This window comes from Falco rusticolus, chromosome 1 (genome assembly GCF_015220075.1).
Source record: "Falco rusticolus isolate bFalRus1 chromosome 1, bFalRus1.pri, whole genome shotgun sequence".
NCBI classification, from domain to species: Eukaryota; Metazoa; Chordata; class Aves; order Falconiformes; family Falconidae; genus Falco; species Falco rusticolus.
In genome coordinates this window covers 59,306,000-59,333,985 of record NC_051187.1, presented here as the reverse complement: position 1 = coordinate 59,333,985, position 27,986 = coordinate 59,306,000, and the positions used below count along the sequence as shown (strand labels likewise).

At 42.5% G+C, this 27,986-nt stretch overlaps 1 long non-coding RNA gene across 1 annotated transcript; it reads left to right on the top strand.

Moving 5' to 3' along the window:
• The first annotated feature begins 686 nt into the window (after window positions 1-686).
• LOC119144973 lies at window positions 687-17,734 on the top strand. The gene is made up of 3 exons (XR_005103264.1): window positions 687-885; window positions 13,230-13,444; window positions 16,929-17,734. It is a non-coding gene; the product is annotated as an uncharacterized LOC119144973 (long non-coding RNA).
• Window positions 17,735-27,986: the final 10,252 nt, after the last annotated feature.

Here is a 27,986-nt window from a genome sequence, read left to right as displayed (position 1 = left end):
AAACACTGTACTTTGTTCTGCATGTGCTGACGAACACAGCTCCAGTCTGCTAGCTACAGATTAGAGTTGAAACAGTAACAGCATCTCTAATCTCTGCTGCATTTAGCATCCTGAAATCCTATACATCTCTCGAGCCTTGCTACAGAAAGTACAGAAGCAGATAAAGCAGAGGATAGATTTGTTATGAACTGCTTAGAAAGTAAGTAAACAACTTTTTCACTTAAGCTGGTAAAAGTCAGGACTTCAGTAGCGTTACACTGGTGTAAATGAGCACAAAATTAGACCTGCCATCTGATGCAAGCCTTGCAGAAGCTCTTCCCACGGAAGACCCTCGGCCGGGGCCACTCGGCAAAGCCCACCCTGCCTTTTTCAGCGGCCGGTGGGATGCGTTACGACCCTCACGTTGCCAGATCCTGCGGTAAATCAGGGAGCAGCCCTCACTTCAACCGGTGTTAACAGCGGAGCGCTGCTCCCGCACCAGCGCGGGGAACGCAGCGAGGCGGTGGGAAACGGCGGGGGCCGCGGGGAGGTGCTGCTGCCCAGGGGATGCACCGGCTGCATCGAGGGACGAGGGAGAAACGCTCCAAACCAGGCTGATGGGCTATAGCACGGGGGGGAACAGTTTTGGTTTTTGTTTGTGGTGGGTTTGGGTTGTTTTGTTTTGTGTAGTTTTTTTCTTTTTTTTTTTTTTTTAGGCATTCAGGTTGGAAATTTCAGGCAGAAACGTGCAAGGCTGTTGTGTGGAGTGAAACTTAACTCATGGTTTGCAGTAATTCCGGAGGGCTACTTTAGCGCTTAAGAAAAAGCATTGCCTTTGGGTTCGATACTAATTGCTAATCCAGGAGTTTACTTCTCTAATCTAGAACGTTGGCTGCTGGAATTCAGGTAACAAAAAGATCTGTGGTGCTGTGTGTGGAAGGGTTTAGCCTGCTTGATAATATGACCTAGACATATATTGAAAAACAACCACCCCAATTTACAGGATAAAATGAAATTAAAATTCAGGGGTGTAATTAAACAGAGAAATTAGAAATATGCCTGGGAATTCAAGTAAGGGGATTTTCTATGTCTGGGCAGAAATCCGATAGGTTTAATGGTGATTCCAGTTTGAAACTGAGGTGTTGGAAAAAGCTTTTGCTGGAGCTGTGTTGAAGGACTTCCAAAATATGAAGATTAACTGAAAAGTCCATTTATGTGTTTATATTTACTTGTCGCCGTAGCAAAGCTCCAGCTGCTGTGTAGTTTTTATCACATTTCCCAGTGACTGGGGATGCTGTGAGTGCTTGCATTGTTCATTTGCTATTACATAGTATTGTCTTCTGCTGGCCTATGATGATTGCTGCCATAAAATGAAGAATGTGAAAATCGGTAAAACAATGTCAAATTTGTATTGTCCATTGGCACATAAATGGCTATTCATCCACAGGGAGCCCACTTATCACTAGTGATCTTTTCTCTGTGCCTTTCTTGACATGCTGGCTCAACTCTGGGAATTTTTGTAAAAGCTTTTCTGTTTTGTTTAGTTTTGTTCAGGGCTCTTTGAGGGGTGGGTGGGAGAAGGGATACTGTTTTAGAAGTATTTTGGACATATAAGTTGCGGCAGTTCTCTTGCCCCCATTTTATAGAAAAAGCCTAATGTCTTCATACTTGTGTGTTTATTTTTAGATACCCTATTTCCATATTTAGTGAATGCAGTTCTCAGCCTTGCAGAAAAAGAGGCCATGTATATGGGTATCTAAACGCATAGAATTGAAATTCCAGAATAGTGTATAAATAAGTAGCTCAATTCCCAGTCAGACTCAACTCTGCGCATTTATGTGCCCCACCCCGCTTAATGGATACACTATATTGTGCATCTAAAGCAAATGTATATTCTTTAAGGTGCCATTTTAGGGAAAATATGCTTCTCAGCTACTGCCTTCACACAGTTTCCATCGCTGCTGCTGCTACTTTTACAATCAGATCCCACTTCTTGCCTCTGCTGAAGGTAGGCATGGCAGCTACTGTCTGGTGGCTGCAGCAATGGGAAGCAAGGCATTGGTCCCTGGCAAAACCAGCAACACGAGAGGTAGTAGTGGGATGTGGAGACTGGGAGTCTGAGGTCCCAAGGAAGATGGAAATTGATGTGCTAAAGGGGACACATGCATTGCATGATACATTTGATATTTTTGTGTGGGTCAGTGGTAATCAGGTGTTACGGCACAATTCCAGCTCAGCTTTGCCAATAAGCCAACTGTAATTCTGTGGGGCTTTGCAGGGAGAAGACAGGGAGATAAATATACACTGAAAGGATAAAGTAACTGTTTAAATTTAATTGGGTAAGCTGAAAAACTTGTTCGTGATCAGAAAGCCTACGCTGATAAGCCCTAAGCTTCCAGGAAAAGTATGTCTTGTAGAACAGGGAGCATAATGAGAAATAGTTTAAATTTTACTATTTCTATTCTATATGGCTTGCAAATATTCCTTGTGTGAGAAGTGTACTTATGAGTCTTCCAAGTATTTCTATGTGCAATAGAAATATTTCTTTTTTTTTTTTTTTTTCTTTCTCTAAGAAACTGGTTGGAAGATTGTGCTGTTTTCAGCTGTTCCACTGGCAGGACTCAGCTGGAGGGTCTGCCATCAAAACTTTACCTGGGTTATATCAGATTCTCATTGTTTTTTGGGGGGAAGGAGGGGCATGATCTTAAGATACGTGTATGCTTTGCAAACAAATATAAAACTAGACCCTGCTACAGGCAGCACAAAGTCTACTTTAGGCAGAAGTCGCTGATACTACTTTACCATGAAGTGAGAGCAGATGTTATTGGTGAGCAGAGGAACATTGGAAGCCTTTCAAAGGAAACACATTTAAGGAGGGATTTGAAGGAGGAAGTGGCGGGAGCTTTGCACGTGAGAGGTTATGATGAAATGTTTAGACTTGATCCATAAATGACAGGACAACATTCAGAACAGTCTCACCAAACGAATCATAGGCTATTTGATCTGCAAGTGTCAAGCCTGAAAAGTCCCTTGGCTGCTTGTAAGCATTTCAAAGTGAATTCTTATAAAAGGTAAGCTTAAATGTGTGCCTTCCTTTGGAAGGCGGATTAACAGTGCTCCTAGGAGTATCAAAATGAGAGACATACTCAGTTGGTCAAGAATCTTGATTCCCCAGTCTACAATCAGAGGGTGAGAAAGAAACTAAAGATAGTGGTTGACGCCAACACTTCTCTTCTTGCAGATAAGCTGGCTGTTATATGAAGTTTTCAGTATGAAATTAATTTCAAAGCTAGGACGGGGAAATAAAAAAACCTTTAATGTGTGTTTTCAGTGCTCATCAGAGCAATCAGGAACTTCTAGGAGCTGAGTTTGGACATGTTTCCTTTGCCTGGTAGAAGAATGCCAGCACTACTTCGACCTTTCTAAAAAGTACATCTTTCCCAGTGATTAATTTGCAGAAGAAAAATACACATACTGATTGAAGGAATGAAATAAAATGTAAGAGGAAGGAAGGAATTAGAATATTTAACTGGAGGCTCTGGTCAAATTCATTCTTCCTGGTTCTTCCATTCTGCACTGTTTACTTTAGCTGCACCCCACTGCAAAGTTCAGCTCAGTGTGTATGAATTTATAGAGGATCTCTTCTCTATTTTTAATACACAGATGTATCGAAACATATTTTCACAGAAAAGGGGGAATCTGGTCTTACAAATGCTTTTAACATTAATGGAAACCCTGCTTCTCTGTCCTTTAATTGCCTTGAGACTCTCCAGATGGGGGTCAGATCCTTGTCTCCTATCAGTTTTCTACTGACCACTCACCCAAGTGAGTTACTGCAGGCTTATGCAAACAAGAGAACTGTGGAATCAGATCCTTGGGTTTTCGGCATGTACCCTTCTGTGTTGATGATTAGTCTCTCTAAAATCAAGTGAGATAAGAGCAGTAAGCTCTGCTAACACAGCCAGGCCGTGTATGGACTTTGGGTGATGCACTCCTCTTAAATCACTGCCTGATTCCTTCAATGATTCAAAAGCCAAACCCAGAAACTAATCTATCTATGGCCAAAGTATTTCTGTTCCTAAAAAAGCCAGTGAGCTCCATATGCAGATTTGGGGCACTTCTTGCTGTTATTATTTTAAGGTGATGCCTTCTGAGTAGCTGCCATTTCTCATTGCTGTCAGAGCAGACTAGTAGCTCAGACTGTTGCTGCTGGCACTGTGTCTTGTTGCAGAAATAGTTTATTTGTATAGGTTTCCGATCCTTTGTAAGTAGGAGCCCTGATGCATTTTATTGATGCTTCTGGCTGAAGGTGGCCAGTTCTCATTCTCCTTTTACAGTCTGCATGTAGTTAACAGCTATCAACTGCTCTCATGGAATGAGGATGAGCGTTTGTAGTAATTCTCTCTACTACCACAAACAGCTTGCTGGGTCTGTGCCAGCTTCTTCAGTGCTACCCCACTGTGATCCCACCGCTTGTGTTTCAGATCCCTCGGTTTCTCCTTCGCTATCTAATTCTATGCACTTGCTTCCTGGCAAGGTCCCTCAACAACACGATACCACAGAGCAAAGCTAATATCCTCCATGCTAGGATTTTTTTAGGAAGGGTTGAAAAAGGCTCTCTTATCTTGGCAGGCTGGCATCTAAAAAGTGGGAATGTTGGCAGCTTGCTCTTGGATTGGCCATTCTGAGGAAACTAGCTTCATCTCGCTCTTCATTTTTTATGCCTTTTACAGTCTCACATGTACAGTTTTACTTCTTTTCTTGGTGGAATAGGTTAAGAGCTGTTGATTAGACAGACTGCATCACAGTTGGTTGAAAATCAAAGGTCGAGATTTTCGAAATGTTTAGGAAGATGAATAAGCAGCACGCTTCCTTCACGATTAAACCAGTGGCTGAGCTGCGGGAGCACAGAATGTATGTGATTTGGGCCATTTATTCACATTCCCAAGTATGGCCTTTTGAGCTAACTTTAGGTACTTCTGAAAAAAATCTTGGCCAACTGTCAACAACATAATCAACAAGCAGAGAAGTCAGTTCGAAGTAGACCACCCTGAAATAGTTCTGCTTTTGCTGGCAATTTATACCATTCCCCCCTGGATCTCTGCCTTGAGTGGAATATCCTGTTGGATTTATTGTGGCTTCACCACAAAAATGGTAGCGAAGTCCCCTCTAAATTTTCTCATGAGGAAGGATTCAGCTGCGCACGAGGAAATAAGGTGTCACAGATAGCATACATATTGTTTATAACCTTTTTCTTGAAAGTAAGTATCTTCCACCATCTTTGGATCTTCTTGGATTCTTTATCCTGCAGAACAGGCAAAACTATTCATAATGAATCAGTAACATGTATTTTGGCCCTGCCCAGAGAAGTGGGAAGGCAGTGTATCTCGGTTGCAGTGGAAAGAAAAATATGCTTTTAGAGGATATTTAGACTTATGTGTTACAGCTGGGAGCTGCTCTCCTTCTTTTATGGAAGACAGAGGAGCACTGAATTCACCTAGCAAACCCACACATGGCTTTTAGTGCAGATGTTTCTGACACTTTAAGAGCAGTACTCCTCAAATGGGGCACTCTGGCATGGGTGAGGATTTTAAGCACCGTTTGCCCAGACCTCACCGAGGTCTCAGACTGACATGTGGGAAATCTGTATTTTTTGCCAGACCCTGCAGGTCTCCCAGGGGGCAGCTGCAGTTCACTGCCTCAGTCCCCAGCTGTGGAGGTGACGTGTGCTACATTTCCAGGAACTAAACCTCAGTAAAACTAACCAGCTGGCCTTGAGCTCCTCTGTTTTGGGACTCTTCTTGTGGGTCAGTGTTGGGAATGTACCAATATTAGTTTCCCAGGTGCCATGACAAGTTTTACCATTTTGTTAAATGGTGCTAGGTTTTGTTGATTATATCCTGAAATACAAAAGTAAACTCTGCCTTCCACCAGATTTAAAACAGTGGTGGACTATTTGCTTTTTGATGAGTATCGTGTAGAGGCATTGGTATTAAGTGTTGTGGGGGGATTATGTGGCTTTTCCTTTATTGCTGGATGGGAAGTTTATATTAAAGGGATACTGGGATGGAAAGGTTGAGAGTCAAATGTTTGGTGTTTGGTGCTGACACTGAAGTCATAACTAATGAGAGCAAGCAGGTATACAAAGAAACCTATAATAAGTCCCATGATAATGGAGTTTAGCACCAGAATAGTGCATACTTGTACATTATACTCCATGAGGCTTTAGCACTGACATAACCACTAACAGCTAGAAAAAAAATTCATTAGTAGGATGTGAGGAATTAATTTCAGTACTGATAGAAATTGCACCTCAGGTGCAAAATGCTTAAAAAGTAGATGTACGTGGGAAAGCAATGTCATTTGCGCTAAATGTTTTTACAGTAATGCATGTGAAAAAATAATAACTTTGTGCTGTAAGGATAGGTGAGTTTAACAAAAAACCCACGTAAGATATTGCCTTCAAATAAAGTAGTCTTCCAGACCCATGTACAACTTCTTTTCTTAGTTGCTTTTTACCTTTCTTCTAGCCTCTGATTAAGATTCCATTTGGGTGTCTTTTGTATCCGCAAAACATCAAATCTGAATTTACTTCACCATTTGCATTTTTGGTTTCCTACTGCTTTACATCTTACTTATCAGTAGCAAACCTGTTTTTGTCACTATTTATTTCAGTTCAGATATTGTGCTGCGTGTTTCAGGTTCCCAACCACTCTTGCCCCTCCACATGCAGAAAACAAGCAACAATCTTTGCAGGAGTGCAGATCCCAGCGTAAAACATTTCTGCTAATGTGACTTTGGTGCATATGCCCATAAGACAGCAGTGTAAAAGGAAGGGAAGGCATTCTTCTGGGTGACAGGTTTTGCTGGCTTCATAAGTCTGTGGTGGTCCCCCACTTTGTTAGGTTGTTAACTGGTGTTTGGGAGGGGCACAAACTCATCGTTCCAGAGGCTATGGGAGAATAAGAGGAAGCTGGCTTGGCTCATAATGAAGAGACTGCAAACAGCAGGGTGAACTATCAAGGCACAAACTCATGTCAAGACAGCAGTCATGTTGGGCTCAGGCAGTATTTTAAATTCACAGTTGGCTACAGCTTATTGGAGAGCCTTGCTCCAAAGACTGAAAATACCAAAAGGTGCCTGAATAAAACGCATCTGGAGAAAAAGAAGTATTCAGAGTACTGGTCACTGTAGGGTTCAAGGACATGTTATTAGTAGGTTATTGCTTCATTTTCTGGTATAGGCAGTTGCTCTCTTTGAGGCATTTCTATTCATATTCCCTCTAGGACCACAATTTCCCCTTAAAGAAGGTTACTGTGTGCACAGTTTTATATTTAAGCAAAAGCAAAATACATTTAAATTGTAGATCTGTTAGAAGGAGTTACCTATTTCTTTTTTTCAGGGTGTTGGGCTTACTTAGGGCAGTTCTACATTTGCTTTGTGAAGCTAGGAAAGAGATAGGTTTAGAGATACTGTGTTTTACTTAATTTCTTTCTAAGAGATGACTTTTACTATCTTTAGACATGAATTTGGATGGAATAAATTTAATTCATATCAAAATTAATTTAGGTTTCAATTTCTTAGCTTATTCTTGTATTGAGAGTAAGTCAGAGAAACACATTGATCAGTATTAATTTTCTGTTTCATAACACTGTGGTAGCTGTAACACAATAGTGGGACAATGACTGGTTATTTCCCTGAAGTTTCTTGAAGTCCCAGGGCTGCACTGTAATCTTCTCAAGATTTAACATGCATTTACTAACAGCATAAGTTCTAGCCACAAAGCACATGATTAAAAAGTGCTGAAAGAAATGTTGATATTTAATTTCCTTTACATTAACAGTGGCATTCCAAAAAGAAATAAAACTTAAAGAGTTCAGAAAGTGAACAGGCAAAAGGGAGACTTGGGGGAAAGTTTCAGTTTTCTACTGTGCATTTGAGTTTACTTAAGGTAATGTGATTTACTTATGCATGTGAAGTGGGGAGTCAGCGGTACTTCTCTCTGCAGGATCCTGGAGCAATTGTGCCCAGTTCCTCGGTATGTCATTGCTGGACAAGTCAGTGGCAAACTCATTGTGTTGCTTTTCTCTGAATTCTCTCAGTTGCAGTCTGAAGCAAGTTTGGCTAAGCCATAGGCAATACAATACCCACATATGTTAGCCAAAGCAGTAAAAGCTGATAGGAATGAGTTAATACAGTGTGAGTGAATAATGTAGGTGAAATGGAGGGTTCTGGTTTGTGATCCCTGTCAGATTTGGCAGTGGCAGCTGATTCCTAGCTGCACCAGCTGGCTGTCCTGCCCTTTTTTAAGGTTAGTGCCCCTGTAGCAGAAGCGATGGAGCAGGAGATGTACCTGCTCCTCAGCAGCAGTGCACTGCTCAGTATTTTAACATAAACTAAAATCAGTGGTGCTTTAAGTTGATATGTTGGGCTGTGCACTGTGGCGTCAGTGGAGCTGACGTGTTGCCTGCTGTGCTGTCTCTGCCATCAGGGCAGCAGCTTTTGGCAAAAGGACAGAGAGGATTTGAGGGGCAGCAAACTTTTTTGGATGGCTTTGCTATACATGTTGGGAATTGTGTACTATATTACTAAATTGAGAAAACGTAAAGAGGAGGAATATAATTGCACAAACTCCCTATTAGTGACATATTAGAATATTATAGCACTCACAGTTTTACTAGGTTCCCTGCTATCTTAACCAGCTTTGAACTGTAGTTTAACAGGTCACAATCCTATAGTGGAATTCCACTTGAATTTTGGCTTCCAAAGGCAACTGACAAGATTATTAATTTATCGCACACTGCCATTTGCCTGACTTCATCACCAGTGTTCACAGCATTTTGCAAGGAAACGTGAAGCAGGTCCTAGCTCTGAAAGACTTGTAATTCAACAGTCAGACCATGGCACAGAATTAAATCAAGGAAGGGATGCAAGTCTTTTTTTCAATAGTATGGTAGAGAGTTTGCCACAGCCACATTATCTGAAAGAGAAATTCTGTGGATGCAGAGGAGCTCAGGCGAGCTCAGGAGGGAATGAGTTGACCCTTCTATGCTACAAATGTTCAGCAATGGATTAAGCATTTGGAGAAATCCATCTGAAGACATGTTCTCTGAGACCTTCAGGAAAAAGAGAGGGTCCCAGAGCCAGAGCAGAGACAAAAGATGTCCAAAAATATGGCTTGTGTATTTTGTACCCAGGTTTCACAAAGCTGTAGGGATCCTGGAAGTTGAAGACTTTCTTCCATAAGAGAATGAGCACTGTTCTTCCTTCAGCCCCAGTAACTATGACAGACAGCACCTCCTCTTTGCAATCCTTCCCATGAGAGTGAGTCTCCACTTCTGGCCAGTGGAGACACAGATGGGCAAACAAATGTAGTTAGCTAGCAGACCAAGAGTGAAACTCACAACCGTAGATGATCATAATGCTCTGAACTACTGTCTAAGTGTGGAATTTATTTTATATTTCTTGGAGGTGTACACAGCTTTTAGCAGCACCCTTTTCTGCCTTTGAAATTGAGCAAAACTAAACTAAATGCAGAATATATGAAATCAAGTCCAACGTGCAGACCAAATGGGGTTAGTGTTTGAAAGCTAAATATAGACAGTGTTTCTAATCAGGGTTGGAAGGCCAGGAATAGAACAGCATGGCACACAGGATGCAGAAAGATAGTCAATTAACCTTAATTCAAGTTCAAAGTTTCAGTCTGTGCTGCTTTGCTGGCTGGGAGTGTGTGTCGAAGTACCCATGATATTTTGGTGAGGGCACTATGATCTGTCAAGATTTTCACAGCCCACATCTAAAAATCTATTTTTAGACTTCAGCTCTTAAAGGGGGGGAAAAAATAAGCAAGCTAAGCCAATTTTTGAACAAAGTCTTAGAATAATATTTATTGCTGGGCTGAAAACCGTGATGGCCAGTTACAGATGAGCTACAAACCCCAGAAAATGAGGCTTATAGTGGAAACTGCAACTCAACCATGTAACGATAGCATTGTAGATGGGATATGGTAACACAGAGCCATTCCCTGCCTGAGTGAACTGTCTGCCTTGGAGTTCTGACTCCATCCTCCTCTTTTTGGGGCTGGAAGGGAATCAGCAGACATCTCCTCAGATGCTAAGCATCAGAAACATCAGCATATCAAGTTGTATCACGGTTAATTTCAGGCCTGGAAATAAGAGAAAGACTTTTAGAATACACTGTAAATAGTTAGCAAACTGTAGAATAGGCCACTAGGAGAGAGGGGAGAGGAAAAAGTAAAGGATCAGTGCTCTAGTGGCTTAAACCATGCCCATAAATAAGGGACAGATGTTTCCCGTTGGAGCATCCACTTACAAAACAGCTTCATCTGTGCAAAGTGGCACACTGCAGCTTCTATATATAAACTGCAGCATAACACAACATAGCTGAGTGTTTATGGAAGCTTGTTTATTTGTAAAACATTAAGAGTAAAATCAGATATTTAAGAGCAGGTGGGATGTCTGTTGGTAAGTTCCCAATATTTCCATGTACAACAGCACAATTTTTTGTCTGCCTTCACAGAAGATGCTGCTATGTTCCTGCAGTCAGTGCTGGCTGTCGGTTCTGAATGCTACTTTTTGCATTTATGCAAGACATGAAAGCATCCAGAAGGTTGAGATTTAGGCCATCCAAGGCCAGATAATTGAGGGCTAATGTACTCTCCATATCCTTAAGTCTGTTTCCATGCACAAGTGCATTATGGTGTTTCATTACCAGATCATATAACAGTGTGATGTGACAATGTGACATACTATTCAGCAAAACAGGAAATGTTGAGAAACCTTTCTGTATTATTCACATCAGCAGCTTTCAATAATAAGTGACATGCCCTCCGTGATGGAATGAGTACGGATCCATTAGTATTCTTCATAAAGCATCACTCTTGTCATTATGGTAATGACAGACTTGCATGCTTAACCTATCACTTACAAAAAGAGTATGTTTGTTTCTATAGAACCAGATTGTTCTCCCCCACGTGTACTCAAGTAAGTGAGACAATTCCAGGATTAAGGGTCTCAGCAATGTCAGCAGGATTAAAGAGAACATTTTTTCAGAAGTGACTGGGATTTGTTAAAAGCCTCTTTCTTTAAAGTGTTATTTTTGATGCATTCCAGCAAGCACGGTTTTTACTAGGTTCATCATATACTGCAGTGCCTCAGCTACAAAATCTGGATCCGGATTCATAACTGGACCAAAGTCTCAGGTCTTTCTGTCCTTTACAGAGACAAGAAATTGTGGCTTATGACAGCCAGACTCCCTAAGAGCAGGATTTAGTATTAGGAGATTAGGAGTCCCTTTCCTGATGTACCTGATCTCAGGTACATCATTTCACTTGTATTTCAGTTTCACAATTTCCAACAAAGAGGTAAATAAACTTTTCTATCTGGTGAAAGGGAATCATATCTATAGGAAACATAAAGCATATTAGCATGCATATATTCAAAGACATGGTTAATCACATAAAATAGTTTTGGGACACCTCAGAAAAAAATGCTTTTTCTTGAAGATACCCTCCCAACCTTATAAAAAAAGTCCAGACATGTTTGTTTCACAAGCACCCCTGTTCAGTCCTTGCTAACAATTTCTGTCTGCAAGATTGCACAGGCAGCCCTGCCCCAATGCAGCATCAGCATTTGGAAATGCTTTCCCTGACTGTAGTTGGCTTGAAGTGCCCCTCGCTGAAAAAGTGCTCCTGTGTAATCAGCAGGGGCAGGCAGGATGGTGTTTGCTGGGGTGTGAATTTGCAGCACATTAGCTGCTCTACATTAACTCCCATAGTAAATGTGTCATTGTGCTCACAAAAGCATTCTTAGTACAGATTACGGCTATCCACACAGGAAGCTAGTGCAGAGTAGCTAGGGCTGTATAAATTCACACCTTAGCTTAGTCAGTACTAAATTTCCCCTGTGGACAAGCCCACTGTCTATTCACCTACTTAGCTTGTGTGGCTCATAATGCTGCTTTTCCTCAATTGCCTCGTTTCTGAATTTGCTCGTGGATGCATCTTCTTTTCTGCCTTTGAGAGTCATTCGTTACATGCTAACCACCAGGCAAACCTCTGGTTCCCGCAGCTGCTTTCACGTATGGTACTGGTGGCCTCTGAGCTATCAGCGCTAGGTTTGCCTGCTGGAAAACAGGGATGCTGTGGGATGGTACCTCAAGTTACACCCACTGCCGTGTTTCCAGCTGTAGCTGGTATTCCCTCTATGGACACCCTCCTCTGTCCTCCACGACCGATTTCATCTTCCCCTGCCTCCTCTGCAGCTCTTTGTAACTGGCTTGGATTAGTGTTGTGTGAGAAAAGTGAAGTCCTAGCGCGATCTAAGCATGGGCTCACTGACTTACCCCATACTCTGAGAGCAGCATGCTCAGGGGACAATCTGAACCATACCTGAGCAGAGCTGTTATAATTTGATTATTTGTTTTACAATAAGATCAACACCTCCAAATTGTTTGGACACCTTTGGTTGGGTATAAAGCTATCCGTTATAAGCCAGGAATGCTATAAACTTCCCTTTAGCACCTGCTTTGCCTCATTACTTGCTTTTATGTTGCTCAGACTTGTTGTCTGTCAGTTGGATGGTAAGCTGTTTGGGACAGAATGGATGCCTTTTATACTTTACCAAGGTCTAGGAGAATGGGGGACCCCTATCCTGTTACACAGGGGCACAGCCGCAGTACAAGTAATGGTGATCGTGATTACAACTGACAACTGAAATAAATGGCGCTCTGCAAACCTCTCCCACTTCAGCTGCATTAACATGAATGGCAGAGAATACAAACATGATCCCAACATTGAAATCTAGGATCAGACTGGTAGTGTTACAGTTGTATTTTCCCTCCCCTTTTCATGACCGGATTACACACCTTATTAAGAATATTTTCCTGCATGCTTTGTGTTATTCCTTTGCCCTCAACGGTGAAGGAATGCAAGAGCAAGCCTAGCATTTCTAAGCTTTCTCTCTTTCCCCCTTGCTAAAGTATGTGGGACTTGATGTCTAATCCATACGGTTTCTAGGGCAGGGTACTCAAAGAGAAAACACCATTATTGATAGAGGACATCACTGAGGTGCTTGAACAATGCCCCATTGTGAGAATGGAGAGGTTGTTGATGGTTCAGCTCCAAGCCTTGAATACCCTTTGCTAACCCCACAGCTGACCCACAAGAACATTTTCTCCTTGCCTGCTAGCCCTCTCTTTTCCTGACGAGTCTTTGTTGCTTTTCTATTAAGGGTCCTCGGTGTACTCATTTGCATGGCGATTTGCACTTCCAGCTCACAGATAATCCACAGCCAGGATGTCGCTTCTGTTCTAGAAATAAACCAAAAGGGTCCAGAGAGCTTAAATATTGTATTCAAGGATGTGCTTTGCAGAGGAGAAAGAAGACCATTCCTGCTCCACTCAGCTTCTGCGCTGTACGTCTTTCAAACACAGAGTTATTAATGCAGTAAGTGGGAAATTCTTTCCAAAATCCTCTCTGAAAGCTTGATGAGGTGTATGCCCACTTCCCTGTAACTCCAGCAGGATGCTAACTTTTTATCACAAGGCCATCATAAATAATGGATTTTAGGGGAACTTGGAATCATTGCTAGGAAGTCTTACTGCTCCATAACCACAGATGGAAAGCTCTTTAGAATGGACACCTTGTACTGATTTCCTTGCTGAAAACCTTCGCAAATGCAGATTTTGGCTTCCTACCCAAAGCTTTGAAGAAATTGCTTTAATAAAATCTATCCTCCCCTCCCTAAAAGGTTATTTTCTCCCCACAGCTACCAGTGTCTCAAAGCAAGTTAGTTTAGCCAGGGTGTTTAGCAGAGAAGAGGGTGCATGTAATTCTCACTTTTGACCCTGCAGGCCTGCGCTTAGGCACTACAATCACAAGCTGCCTTAGTCAAACATGGCTTTTAAACATCCAAGTGAAAAGTGTGTGTGTGGTGATGATTCCTAGTTTCGGGTTAGGTCAAAGTAGGTAAGCTTTATGATGGTCTTAACTTTTCATTTCCATGTTCCAAGTAAACACTTGTTACTAATTTTGTAAACGATGTGATAAATAAATATGTTACTGAGCTTCAGCAACTTTAACTTCTTTGGTAATCTTCGCTTTTTTTTTTTTTTTTTTTTAAATAAGTATAAGGAGATTAACTACTGCAAATGTGAATGTTTGGGTTTATTGATTTGACAGGTTAATATTGAACTCTTGTCTTGATCAATATTTGCCTAGGAGGATATTAAATCTTAGTGTCTGTTACAAAAGTCAGTACATGTATTGTAACTAGAACAGAAGAAAGTTGTAATGCTAGAAGTTTTATTAACCAATAATGAAAGTTTGGTAGAATTAATTATTTTCAGGTTAAAGTCAAATTAATCAAACCACTGGGCTGCTTTTTTAAGAGTGGTCAGGCATCTTGACCTGTTTGGAGATGCTTACTTTCAATTTATCCAAGTTTAATAAAGGAAAGTGTGTGGAGGGGAAACAGCCAAGATGATTGATTTACAGTTACATAAACCATTTTGTTTAACCAGAGATTAATATATTTAATTTCATGTGAAAGAAAAGCCCACTGAAGGAACAAACAGAAAATCACAATACTTTTCACCTCGCTTCAGCCAACAAATAGAAAAAGCAATGCTTTGAGCAGAGCTTGTTATTGCATTTGTTATACTTGCTTTCACTAGGTATGTCAAGAAATTTCTCTGTATTATGGTAGTCTAATTTAGATTTTAAGAAAATGGGGGAAAATAGGCAGACAAACATTTATCTCCAGGGAGGAAACAACTGATTCAGCTGCAGCCAGCTGTTTCCATACATTTACCAGAGTACATTCCTCCGGGGCTCTCACACTGCTGACCTATAAAAGGTGAGTGCTAGGAGCTTTCCAATGTGTTATCTTTCCAGCGTAGATGCAAGACAACATGAAAAAGGGAAATAGTTTCCCTTGTTCTCTTTGCTTGACGAGCCACCTTCCTCCTTCTAACGGGTTTCTCAGAGCTCTGCCACTTAATAAAAAAGGAGGTGACACTGATCCCCAGCACACATTCTTCCCATTTCCCTGGGCATAGGTATTTAACAAAAAGGAATGTTCCTCTAAAGTTTTGCCTAACTCTTCTCTGAATTACTGTGGGATGGCTCATGCCATTCCACAGCTGTTGTCTTGTTTACATAGCATGGTTTAAATGGACATTCCCATCATGGGACATATGGAGCGTGGATGTTACATATTGCATTCTAGAATAAGGCTAGTTAAATCCCACTTTTATGGCTTGAGTTTTTAAGTCCCTGTGAGACTTTGCTGCAAGAGACTGACAGGAGGGACAGGTGTATCATGGCTTCAGCCTGGTGACAAGTTTTCACATTCAGCTGCATTCTTCCAGTAGCAAAGGGCTGAGCAGCTGGCAGCCCCCGAGCCTCCCTGCCTCTGCGGGAATGCCTGTGGCAGGGAGAAGAATGTGCTGCGTCCCTTGACCCATCACGCAGCCGCATTACAACACAGGCACGGCTGCCACTCGTGTTCGTCAGGTGAGGCCTCCCTCCGATGCAGCCTCAGCCACCCTTATTTACCCTGAATGTGGTCCTGAGGTCCTTACCCTGAGAGATGCTGAGTGCTTTCAGGCAGTAAGCAGATCTCGCAACCAAGAATACGCAAAGAATAGGGCTTGCTGCATTCAGGTCTCTTTTTGCAAACAGCAACACTTTCCAGTTTTGAAATTGGGTGGAAAATGGACATACCTCATCATGTTCCCTTGCTTGCTTAAACCGAGATTTTAACAGGAATAAATTGCACTATTTTTTGCAGGATACAGTTTTAAAAGGGTCCTTCTGAAGTCCATTCAGCCTGCAAGCAAGGTAACTCCGTTAAGTGAGTGCTCCTAGATGCAGATACCCTTTGTGTGTCTATTTTAGGCAGCAATTTTGAGGAACAGGTATATAACACAACTGTGAGAGCCAAAAGCACATAAAGACTGGGCTTGTTTTGGCTGCATTGCAGCTGAGGGCAGCTAGGTATGAACCAAAGGGCTAGATTACACTTTGTCCTACATGGATGTGTTAGGGACGAGAGTACATCCTCCCTACTCCCTCCCTCTGCCTCATGTCGCATCTCTCATGGTCTGCAGAAATGTTTCTACATAGCTCCAGGGGAGGAGCTGGTACCACTGGCCAGGACTAGACATTTCTGTGGAAGCATAAAGTAGGGCTCAGCAGGCTGGGCATATAAACTGGCTACATTGTCAGAGTGGGCACAGCAAGGGCTCCCTGCACTGCTCTTCCACCAGCTTTCACCTGGGCCGTCCCTCTTCCTTCTCTTGTGCATGTTTGTGGTGCTATGGCAGTGAGCAGGATGAAGTGCTGCACCAAATTCCTATCCTAACTATTCAGGCTAAAAACCTAGCCGTAGGAAAAATAGCTAAGAAAAAGCAGAAACCAGTCACCTTCTTTGGTTGTAAAAGAGGAATGGTGTGAGAATCCAGGGTGAAGTCCCAGCCCCCCACCCCCTCGTATGAGCTATAGCCAGCAGGCAAGCGCTTTTCAGAGTCTTTTCTTGCAAGATGTGTTATAGGTATTTCTGCATACAAGCTATTTCCTCTTTCTTTTTTTTTTTTTTCCCCTCTCCCCTTTGAAGGTCACTGTAAGGGTGAGTTGCACCATTACACAACTCAGTAAAGGCAGGTGCTACAATTACCTAGTCTAAAGAAGCATGCAAGAGCATTTTCTCTTTTGCAAAGAGAGCAAGCATCTGGATCTTTCCTCTTTTACGGTAATTTCATTTGCTGTGAAACGAATGCATTCAGATCCCTGAATTTTCCTTGAAGACTATCCCTAGGTACCAGTGAGCTGATCTGCAGCGATCTAGAGGCTGGGGGATATATAAATCTCATTCATTTATGGCCACCTTCCTCCCGCCCTCCCCCCAAATCATATTGTCTCCCTCCAGATAGCAGCAGCTGTGACTGATGCATCCATCCAGTGGCAGGGAGGACAGCGTGGGTCTGAAGCTGCAATGTTGCTTGGTAACCACCTGCTGAAAGCACCACAGAGCCAGGTGCTGGAGCCCGTGGCGTCGCATCTCTCAGACAAATGGGTGCCTCACAGTTGGCCTGAGGATCAGCAGTGCTCGACATGGACCCTTTCTGCGCGGCAGCCGCTGCGTTATGTGCTGTGTTGTCTGGTCATACCGTTTGAGAAGTTTGGCTCTTTTTCTCATCTCTGCAGTTGATGTTGTGCTCTTCACATGTGGCTTTGGAGCACTCCAAGTCCATAAGGACAATGCAAACCTATTCTGCGCAAATGGACAAGGACATGACCCTGCATCCTCAACACCATGGCAGAAGAACTCAATGGCACAAGAACTCATGTATTTATGAAAGTATTCCTATTTGGATATATTTATCATATAACATTTTGTGATGTTCTGAGACTTTGTCATGTGGTACACTTAAAATATATTTTGGAATTCTGACATATTTGGAGCTGAGTCAGATGTGGAGCTTGGCTCCAGATCAGAATCTCGCTTACATTAAGTCTAGTTGTGGTATGAAACCCTAGACTGGGGTTTGTATTCAAATTAAATAATACTAGAATCCTGCAAGCTGTTCTTGTAAGAGCTCAGCTATATTTAGCGGCTACCTGAGCAGCTGAAGCTTTAAATAAAGTCAGTAGCACTTGCTGGACTTTTGTCCAGCATGATCAGAAGTCTTGTTGAAAAGGAAAAAAAATAAGGGTTTTTTTTGAAACTGAGCTGGTATATAGGCTTTACTTTTAAAAAAAGGAAGTATTTGGCCACAGGTTTGAGTTCATATCAGGGAATTAAATGATTTTTTCTTTCTAATGCTTTCCTTTTTCTGTATTTTTCTTAGCAATGAATGAGCCAATAACTCAATGAAAGGAAGAAGAAAGATGACCAAAGCAACATAGCCATGAAGTATCATGTGTCTGATGGTGTTGAACACAGATATCAAATTTGTCATTGTGCACATTACTGGCTTAAAACTCAGAAGCAAAATCCAAACCAGGATCAGAATGTAGCAGAACATTTATTTTGGCACATTAAACATAGAGTCACGTATTTAGCACAGCTTGTGGAGGAAGAGTCACACCTTTAAAAACAAAATGAAGCCTGTGTTCGCACCTCACGTGTGAAAACTGGACCTAAAAATAACACAATGGTTTTCCTGCATTAAGCAGACTAGAGCACATGGAGCCATCAAGAACTTCCTTAGTTCCTTGGACCTCCTACCCATTTAATACCTGTTCCTTGCCACGATCCCTGCCTTGCCATTTTCCCCTTGCATAAATATACATTGTCCTATCTTAGGCTTACCAAGTGGTGCTCAGAGGCCGTGGCCTCCTGGCAAGCAGCGTGGACAAGAGGAGCAAAGCTGCAGAGCAGAGCCATGGGTTCTCCTGAGCCAGCACCAATGTTGCACAGGCTTCAGGGTCTTTGTCCCCAATCACATCATCCTATTCTCTTCCAGCAGGGAGCCATCCAGCCTCATGGGCCCAGACTGCCAACCTGAACATGGTACTGGTGGGTAATCCAGGCAATTCACTTGAAAAGCACGCTCCTGGTCTGAGCTAGAGCATTAATGTATGCCCAGTCTGATGCGGCAGCAGCTGCTAAGCATCTGTTATTGTTGCTGTAGGCAGGGGCATTGCCTGAAGGTGCCCCTCTCCCTTTCTGCCTCTCTGTTGGTGATCTGATAACACAGAAAAGCCTTAATTTATTCATGCCTTCCCTCTGTGTGCTGTGCTCTCAGTGCCACCATACATAATGACAGCGTGTTAGTGAAGCTCTGTGCCTGCTTATGAAGCACAGCAGGCACTACAGAAATGCTCTGTGCTATTTTTCAGAATTACACAATTTTATTTAATAGTGCACTGGCTACAGGCTCTCCTGGATGCTGTAGGTAATTTCCCCATATTCCAGCCTGGTAAATGAGGAGGAGTCATCTTGTTTCCTCCAGGCACTGCTCCCCTGGGAGTGCTGCTGCCTGTGCAGATGCACAGAAGAAATGGTCCAGGTGTTCTTCTTTTGGTGCTGCTGCAAGGGGCCCTGTGCCTGCCAGGCTGGGGGGGTGGGGGGGGTGGGGGGGAGCGTCCTCTCTGCGCTGAGCTCCTCACACCAGCACCAGCCAGCGGGTCAGCTGTGACATGGCTCCGCATAACTTTCAGACAAACCCAACCCCTCTTTTTCCTGATGCGCAAGAGGATTCTGCCTGCCTTAGTAAATGTGATTCAGGTATCCGCAGTGATGAGAATGAAACAGAAGGTAAATCACCCATTCCACCAATGGGAAGGACTCAACAAGCGTGAATCTGGTAGGTCTTCATAAGAAAGTCATGAGACTGGCTGTGATTCTTCAAAGTACACAAACGTAATTTATTTTCAAATTTGCTTATGGTCTGAGCCTCTAGTATTTGCATTTTCAAACTCTTCTGAGATTTGGAGGGCAAGAACTTACCTCACTCTCTTTCTTTTCTCTGTTTAAACAGGTTCTCATGTAATCCTGACCCTCAGCACTGGGCTGCAAAGGAGCAGGCCATCCCTGCCATCCTGCCTCAGGCAGCTTCCCCTAGGCGAGAGCTGCCACCCGTGGTGCTGTCTTGCAGAGAAGGGCCGAGGGAATGTGTTTCATTCTGAGACATTCCCAGATTGCTGGCTACACAGCCCTGCTCAACAGCTGAAGAAAACACCAGTGACCCAGAAAGAAAGTAAAGATAGGAATGAAGCCCAAAGAGGAAGACCGTGGCATTGGTGACTGGGATATCTTTGACTTCAGGAGAAATAGCAGAGGCCAGGGACAAGCCAGTGTGTTGGCATGCTGGTGGTGGCTCAGAAAGCTACCTCTACCATCAGTTTTCTGCTGCCTGCCGTGCTGCACGCGTGAGTGGCTGTGCCCTGTTTGCTGCGGAGGATTTGCCTCCAGCAGAGCAACCTGCCAGGGGCAGCCCTGCAGCAAAGAGCTGTGGCGGTTTCAAAGCGCATGCAAACCAAAGCTCTGACTTTGTGGTGCTCACAAGACCACAGTTGACAGGACTCTGTGTGTGTGTGTAAGAGTAAAAAGCAAACAGTAATGTGGTAACTTTCCCCTTAACACAGGAGCTATTACTGGAGTCCGTGTGCATGGCTCACACAGCCCCTTTATTATGACACCTTGTAAGAGCTACCTTGCATGATAGAGTCCTTGTTCTCTCTCATCCTTTCCTGCTGTAAGTTTTCCACATGGAATGACACTTTCTTTAAGTGCTTCTTCATTACACTATCAGCTACCTCTCTCACCTGGGAAATAAAAGCTAATTGGCCCTGTGCAATTACAAATTCATATCACAGGCACTCGAGATAGGCAAGATTAACTAACAACCATTGCAAAAATGGTAATGACTAAGCTAGAGACACCTTGAAATTGTTACCCAAAGCGAAAAATTGTGACCAGCATATTACCCAGGTAACGGTAAACTATGAAGTCATACAGACATCTTTGGAAGCTATTTACAGGCAATTAAAGCAGAAGTCATAAATGATAAATTGCAACATTCTCAAAATCTGAAGTGTTAAGTGCTTCCATCCTAAGATTTCTAAGCTATGGATAATATATCCCCACATCATTTTTTTAGAAAATGAATTGCATGCAAGTGACCTTCTATCCTCCTCTGTCTTGATACTCTGTTTCACTTTGTTAGCAATTAGTACTACAGAGAAGACATCTTTAGCTCAGAACAGATTTTTCAGCTCATTTAACAGTTCATTGTTGGATGATAGAAAAACAATTGAATCAGAGAGTGGAGCTAAATGGTTCATCTGAGTACAGAAATGCTGTTTATTATTTCGGACACGTGTAGAAATGGCACTCGCTGTCTCAGGCCATCATTTCAAGAATGAACTGGGTACTAACTCCTAATTCTGTCTACCATAATGGTTGCCACAAGTCAGCGTTGCTACCTATGGCCTGAGGCTGAACTTCATGCAAAAGCTCTTCCTTTCCAAAATGGACCCACTTAAAGCCGTCAACTCCAGTAGGCCTGCCCAACCCTACAACCCACAGCACTACCTGGCCACTGCTGCACTTGTAACTTGTAAAGTACTTAAGGATGAAAGGTAATGGGAAAAAAAAAAAAAAAGATTTTGCATTTTTAGAGCTCAAAGAAGGCTAACAAATAAATGAGTCTTTATGTTCATTTTAGAACATTGTATGGCTTCAGGCAAGTACATGCTCCTTTTCAGGGTAAAACAGAGGAGAAGCAGTTTTGGTCTTTTTGGAAAAGTTTACAGAGGAAGCAAATCGTGTCTCTTAAGTGGAAGTGAAAAAGAAAACAGTAAAAAGAGCCATGTGCCTGCTTCCTTGAAAGTCCTCAACAGGGGAAGGGGGGAGTCTTGTTAGAAGGGTGAGATGTGGTCTATACTTGTATAGAGAGGGAAATAAGAAAATAGCTTCAAGAGGTGAGAAATGCCAAAGAAATAAAATAGGTATGGTAAAAGAGGTGTTTAAGAGGCTTGTTCTCCCTCAATGTATTCCCTGAAATCCTGTTTAATATTAACGGGACTTGAATACACAGCTTGTGGGGAAAGAACAGTGACCTTTGTGGGTTTAAGTAGGATCCTACAAAATTCAGAGCAACACAGGAGGCAGCCAAAACAAGTTGCTTATGTTCTAAAAAAATGCAACATACAGATTCACAGAATGAGCCACTGGGAAAACAAAACAAGACCAATAAAACAAGAGAAATAAAGAGACAGTTAACGTGAGAGCCATACCCTAAACTCAGGCAGATTCCTGGCATCTAGTAGATCTCATTGACCCGTAGAAATGGCATTAGATATGTAGTCTGTAATACAAAGAGCTTCTGCTCACTCCAGCCAGCAGATAACTGCAAAGATATATACATTCTCAGCAGCACATTACTGTAAAGAGTGTTCCTTCCCCTTTTTGCTATGCCATGTGATGAAATGCCGATGATGAAATACACCTCCTTGCATGATTTTTCATATAGCCACAAAGAAAATAACTCAAGAGACAGCATTGCAAATATTCGTACTGAGCTACATTTCTGCTGGAAGCATTTAAGAATATGTAGCAGTTCAGTCTTCAATGGATGTTTGGCAGTAGAGCTCTACAGAAACCTACAGAGCTAGGATGCGGTGACAATGCAGCTGCAGTCAGAAAGGGGACAAACTCTGCTGGAAAGAAGGATGCTGTCTCTGAACTAAGGGGAAGATGCGACAAGCCTTTAACTGGAGGGGATCACAGGAGCCACAGGAAGAAACAAAGAAGGTGGGAGTAAACACAGAGGGTGATTAATTTTGACGGGTCCCATCTCCTGACTGCAATAAATCAGTACATGTTAGCCTCAAATCTGGAAGAAGCGACGTTCCGGCAGATGCCTCTGAAAAGCTGATTGCTCCAGCGCACCCTGATTCGCAAGGGTATGAATGGCAGCAACAGGACAGCTACAGCAGTAAATCTCCCCACGGCTTATCTGCATTTCTTTGTCAATATATCTTCTCAAATCAGCATCCAGCAAAAAAACCCCAACAAAACCACCACCAAATCCCAAACAAACCAGCCTCCAGATGAAATGGCTAAGGCAACATGCAACTGCCCTAAGAAACAGAGCAGGAGTTTGGTTATGGTGCGTGCTGAGGAGCAGCCAGCCTGCAGCACAGCTACCCAGCCAAGAGGCTGCGAAGACCCTCAGACTCTTACATCAGTCCAGGAAGCTTTACATCAGGGTTGGAGTTCATGAAATTTTACATCTGATTTATATTATTGGTTTCAGAACTCTTCACTCTTTTATAAAGTGTATGGGACTTTTCCCATAAACATGGATTGAGGATAAGGCTTTCGAGTATTTTTTACACATTGTAATCATATACAGGCATGCTATCGCTTGCAAAAAAAAATAATATATTCCCTCTCTCTACGTGTATATCTCTCTCTCTCCCCTTTTTATTTTAAGCATATGGGCTGGTATTCCTGTGGGTAAACCACCTAAAAATTAGTTCCAGAACAGACACATTAATGGAGACTCAAATAACTAAAATGTAAAGTACAGCTGATGAAACCTTGGCAGCAAAATATTTGAGCATTGCCAGAAGAAAGTAGATTCTCACCTTACGGCCAAATTTCATTACCATTTTGATAACCAATACTACCAGTTTGCTTTGGCCTTGGTAACTTTTCAGTATTTCTTACATTCTGGAGATTAATGTGTTGTTGTCTGCACATAACACATAGTACTGCGACACTGTCGGATTTCTCCAGTTGAGTTGGGGTCAATGCCCGGATGGGGCATTTCCCGGGCACCTGCGGGATGAGCCCCCTCCCGAGCAGCACAGCACGTGAGCCTGGCGGGACCATTTCTGAGCACGCCACTAGTACCAGCTTTTTCCATGTGGCAGAAAGCTGACAGGCGCTTGCTTACACCCAGTAAAGATTCCAGGAGGAATTTGTAGATGAGTGAGTTATAGATGCCTATTTTCTGGCTTCCTGAAGGGAGTTGCTCTGATGCCAGATTCTATATTCATCACAAAGTTCATTGGAAAAGGTATCTTCACTTCATTTTGAATCTGTTTTGTGAAGCATCTGCTATGTTTCATGCAGGCTATGGCTGATTCCTGTGGAAGCGAGCAATTCCTACGTAGGATTTACACATGACAGCAGCAGGCAGAGCATTGAGGGGCAGGCTTAATCCTCAGCTGTGCTCCAGCTGATATCAAAGAGCTTTTATATTTAATAAGTCTCAAACACTTACAATCACAGAGGACAGAAAAGTACAGAAAAATACAGTAGAACCAAACTATACTCCAGGGCAAGATGAAACAGAAAATTAAAAGCACAAGATTTCATAAATGGCTAGAAGTCCACATTCAATAATAATGAATTATAAACAAATCATCCTGCTGTTTCAGGAGGATAGTTTGTTTAGATATGATGTCAGGCAAAACCCACTGAGTGCTGATGTTGGGTAGGTATATGCCAGAAAGCAGATATACAAGTAAGTACCCTGGGAGAGGACTTCTCCCTGAACCTTTTTTTCCTTTCTTTGTTTCATCTAGGAGAGCGATCCTCAAACATCATAGACCCCTCTCCAGCGAGGCTTTCTGTGCTCTGCATCTCTGCTCACCCACCTGGCCTTCCACATCAAGCAGAAAATACTTCAGCTGCAGCGATCAAAAACATTCCCTCTCCTGCCCCACCGGGGGAATGCTGCTCCCAAAGCTCGCTGGGGTCTGTTTCTGTCCCTCTAACTCAAGGACTGTTTTAATTTTAGACCTGAGCTGTCCTTAACCAGAAACATCAGAAAGACATGTTTTTAGAAGTTTTAAGCAACCCAGAACAAAAATCTCAGCTGGAAAACACTCTTCCTTAAGTCCATTGCACACTTTCTTCCTGCAAGATACCCCCAGTGCCATGCACAGGGCAGCCTCTCCACATGCAAGAGGCCAGCTTCTTGATCTTGAGATCTGCTGAGCCCAGTTAAGATGGCTTCATCCTGTCACCCGTCTAGGTAGCAAAACACAACCTTGAAAGTTCCTGTATCTCCTCCTGGTCCCTGTTTATATAGATATCAAGTGTTTTGTGTCACCATGATAGAGCTTTTCTGCCCTTCTGCTTTTTCATCCATAGTGTTATGATCCCCCACCATCAAAGCCTGTCCACTCTCTTCCCTGAGTCCTACTTCCACTCTGTCAAGAAAGATAGGAGCATTGCCCTCAACTATGAAAGACTATAATAAATCCCCTTTCCTCATATTTCCCTCCAAACATTATTGCTTTCTGCAGTGTTAACACCGAGTTGCCCTTCTTCTCCAACTTCCTCCTTTACCAGCCCCCACCGTCACTGATACTTGCTGCCGATCTCATATGACCCGTTGCTGATATGTTCCTGCTCACCCATAAAGACAGTGTCTCTCCCAACTTCCTGAGAGACTGAGACGGAAAGAGCATTTAACATACATGTAACTTTCAGCTGACTGTTTTTGACAGTGCAGTCTTGGAGAGATAAAGAAACAGGAAAGCTTGTGTTGATGTCTAAGCAGACATCTATAATTCAGCAGTGCAATTTTCTGGGAAGCATGCGTGTGGAGGGCTCTGGGTGAGGAAGCAGCATAGCGGGGCTGTGGAAAAGCCCTGCAGAAGAGATCCGGGACTAAGGAGCATGACTGATACCAAGGATGGTAAATTAAGAGGGTACCTAGTGGTCCCTTTCTCCCTTAAGACTCACTGGGTTAGATCTCCACAGCCAGCATTATCATCAAAGACTTACATTTTCTTAGAGGCACAGCAAATAGGGAAGACTAACCAGCTTGACTTTACCTTTGGCATAAAAATAATAGAAGTAGTGTAAAGAATATGACAGCTACCAGAAGTCTATGGCAGTAATTTGAAGAATCTGTGCCCCTGAAAGATGCAATAAAGTCTCTGGCAGCTGGCGGCCTGATGGAGTTGAGATGATGCAGACACAAGGCTGGGACCTGTAATCCCAAGCAGCCGTGCTATTTTATTATGCTTATTCACGTGAATACTTGTGAAATCTACAGGAGATCTATGGATTCTTTAGCTGATAATATCTCATGACTGGCCTCCTTTATCTCTCCTGGGAAAGAAAAATGTCCTAAATGTTCATGATCAGGTTTCAGACACTTTTCTGACAACCAGCTTACTTTTTTAGCTTTGTGACTCTCGAAGGCTGGGCTCAGTGACACCTTAGCTCCATAATTTTTTGTCCAGATATCACAGGTATCTTACCCCATTCTCTTTCCTTGACAATGTCACACAGAAGAGGTTACAGGGCATGGAGACACATGTAAAAGAGACCTCTCACATCCATTTTTGGAATCAGCTTTAATGGTTACCATTCCATACCCTATAAACCACCCTTTCAAAGCTTTTACAATTCTGCAGCCTTCAAGGAATTGGGCTTCTTTCCTCCTTTTCCTCTGCAGAGAAAAAAACCAAAGCCTAGAGAGTCACAAAGTCAGGAGCTCTGGAAAGCCTGTTGGTCATCTTCATGTACTTCTGCTCTGCAGCGCAGGAGGCAGATCCAAGCCCATTGCAAGGAGAGGGAAAGTGGGTGACCTGACAGCTGGTGGTTTGGTGTGGATGAAAGGTCTGAGAAAACCAGGGTGTCTTCTCAAAACCTCAGTAAATCCATAGGTCACACTTCTTTTGCACTTAATAGTAACCCTGTCAGATAGATTTTGTCACATACTTATAGGCAACTTAAAATTTACTTTAGATCCAGGGAAACTAACCAGCCATTTTGCAGACGCAGATAAGCCTTAGAGTAGGGTTTTCTGGTGTGTGGGTTTTTTTTAATTTGTTTTATTTTATTTTTTTCCCTGCCTGGGGTGTGATGCAGTTGAGCATCTTACCCGTAAAGGGGTTGCTATACACATTTGATCTGAGCATGGTCAGGAAGGGAAGATTTTTCTCTGGAAAATTTTTATGAAGAAGCGACAGTTTCCCTGAACTTTGTTCATCTCCTTCAAAAGTGGATTAAAATCTTCAGCTGCTAATGGCATAGCATTTTGAAACCATACTTGAATAACTGGGGAAGGGACCAACATTGATAGGGATAGTCAAACTAGGGATCGGTGCAGAAAAAAATAGAGCAATAAAACTGGGATTTCCTTTGAATCCAAGTTTGATCTGTTCAAATTTTTGTCTTTTATCCTGACTATCTTCAGCAGTGGCTGAATTATGATTGTCTTCAGAAAAGTAGGAAAAATTTGCCCGAGATCAATCATCCTTTATTAAAAAACCCTACACATTTAATATATATCAACATTGCATTGAATTCTATAATACAGGAAGCTGAATCTGAAATTAAATTGGTTCTCAGATTTTCTTTTCAAGATACAACAACTTTGAGAGTTATGACAGAGCACTTGTGCTTGGATTACTGACTTTTTTACCGTTTGCTGAATGATGTGACACTTTTTTCCTGTGATGTGACACTGGGTAGGTAGTAGTGAGCATGTAGACATCTGTGCCCAGACCTCACTGAAGTAATGAGAAATTCAACAACTGATTGGAAAAAGCAAGTCTTCAGACTTCGCTGCTGCCTTCTTCAGACCTAGTAACATAAAACAGAAACCTTGAGAGGATGGAGGAATCACTAAAAGCATCAAGAAAGGAAACTGAAGATAAGTGCAGGTACTGGACATCCTGATAAGGATTTTCACTTGGTATCGTCATAGTAATTTGGTTAAACAGAGAGAACAATTTGGCCCTGAACAGACTTGTGGAGGCCAGTTTAAAATGAAGCACTTGTCATAGAATCAGAACGGTTTGGGTTGGAAGGGACCTGAAAGATCATGGGGTTCCAACCCCCCTGCCATGGGCAGGGACACCTTCCACTAGAGCAGGTTGCTCAGAGCCCCATCCAGCCTGGCCCCGAACACTGCCAGGGATGGGGCATCCACAGCTGCTCTGGGCAGCCTGTGCCAGCCCCTCACCACCCTCACAGTGAAGAATTTCTTCCTAATACCTGATCTGAATCTACCCTCTTTTATTTTAAAACCATTACCCCTCATCCTATCACTACAGGCCCTTGTAAAAAGTCCTCAAATATGCAGTGATTGTAAGAAGATATTTTATTCCAGATAAATTACTTGGAATATACTAATTCCAAGTTGGTTAAAAATAAAAATCACAAGACTTTATCTGTCTTTAAGTCACTTGGAGGACATGGTCCACTGAACCAAGGGAAAAATTCCTGCTGCAACTAACTCCCTCACCCTCTTAAAATCGATACAGAGATTTTTCTTCTGCTTGCTTCCTGGTTCTTTCCTTTTAATTTGGTAATCAAATCAAATCAGTCCATCTGCTTCCTTTTCTGATTCCTGATTGTTTGTCCCACAATAATCTTTTCAATCTTTGACCCACAATGTCTGTAGGTTTCAGAAGATTTAGCCCGTTTTAAGGATAATGCTTATAGAAATGTTAATCTGCATTATAACAACTCTGTGATTGCCAACGTCCTGTGATCTTC